Source organism: Helianthus annuus, chromosome 5 (genome assembly GCF_002127325.2).
Source record: "Helianthus annuus cultivar XRQ/B chromosome 5, HanXRQr2.0-SUNRISE, whole genome shotgun sequence".
Taxonomy (NCBI): domain Eukaryota; kingdom Viridiplantae; phylum Streptophyta; class Magnoliopsida; order Asterales; family Asteraceae; genus Helianthus; species Helianthus annuus.
The window spans coordinates 4,117,151-4,118,468 of NC_035437.2; the positions used below are offsets into that span (position 1 = coordinate 4,117,151).

Here is a 1,318-nt window from a genome sequence, read left to right on the forward strand (position 1 = left end):
TATGCGTCCAAGGGGTCGTGTGGGTGTACCAAGAAGGCATCTTAGAGATCATGCAAGAGGTATTGAAGCGCATTTCAGGCCAGTGATTACTCATAATCCTTCACCGGTAGTTATTCCTCACAATGATCAAGGGAGGACATTCGAAGTTCGAACCAATTCGTTACAAAGTTTGCCAAAGTATAAAGGTTTAGCAACAGAAGAGCCTTATTTTCATTTAGAGGCCTATGACTCAATTTGTAACACTCTTGGGAGTCAAGGTTTTTCGGCTGATGATGTAAAGCTGGTTTTGTTTCAATTCTCTTTGGAAGATAATGCAAAGAAGTGGTTTTACACTTTGCCTTCAGCATCTATTTACACTTGGGGGGAAATGCAACAAACTTTCTTAGATGAATTTTATACCGCCCAAAAGACCAATGATGCTAGGAAAGGGTTGAGAAGTTTCCAACAACAACAAGGCGAAATGTTCCATGAAGCCTTTGAGCGCTTAAACATGATGATTAAAAATTGTCCACACCATGGGATTGAGCTTTGGGAGTTGATGAACGCCTTTCATGAAGGGTTGTGTGCCGAGGATGCACGTGATTTAATGTCCATCACAAATGGGACTTTTGGCACAAATTATGAAGATGAGGATTGGGAGTTCTTGGAACAAATGGCCATTACCTCAATGTGGAAAGCTCAAGCATCAAAGAGAGCACGACCGGCTGTCACGAGATCGCAAGTTCATGCAGTTGACGATGGTAATGTTCAAACTACTAATCAAATTTATGATGTTTGTGCTTTGTGTAATGAAATAGGTCATGCGGCTGAAAATTGCCAAGGATTGGTGGAAGGGCAATATGAAGAAGTTCATGCGGTTTAAGGTCAAGGAGGGGGTGGTAGAAATTACAACAACATGAATTCTAACACTTACCACCCCGGGTTGAGGAACCACCCAAACTTTCGCTATGGGAACCCTTCAAATCAAGCAAACCCGAATTTCCAAGGTAACCAAGGTAACTATGGTTCGCGCCAACCGTACAATAACCAAAGTGGATATAGAAGTGGGAATAACCAAGGGTACCAAAGGCAATATCACACGGGTCAAGAACAAGGGGAGTCTTCGGGTGGAAATGAGATGATGGATATGTTGAAGAGCATGCAAGCAGAGATGCAAAAGAGAAACCAAATGGATGATGCTCGTATACAAAAGGATGAGGCCCGAGATAAGGCAATTCAAACTTTGACCACCCAAATGGGTCAACTTGCAACCGAAGTGTCAGAATTGAAGAAAAATAAAGGTCAACTACCAAGCGACACTAAGGTAAACCCATCTCAT

The 1,318-nt window shown here is 42.3% G+C and overlaps 1 non-coding gene across 1 annotated transcript; it reads right to left on the minus strand.

Moving 5' to 3' along the window:
* Positions 1-416: 416 nt before the first annotated feature.
* On the minus strand, positions 417-522 carry LOC118492882. The gene has a single exon (XR_004894883.1). It is a non-coding gene; the product is annotated as a small nucleolar RNA R71 (small nucleolar RNA).
* Between the last annotated feature and the right edge of the window lie 796 nt (positions 523-1,318).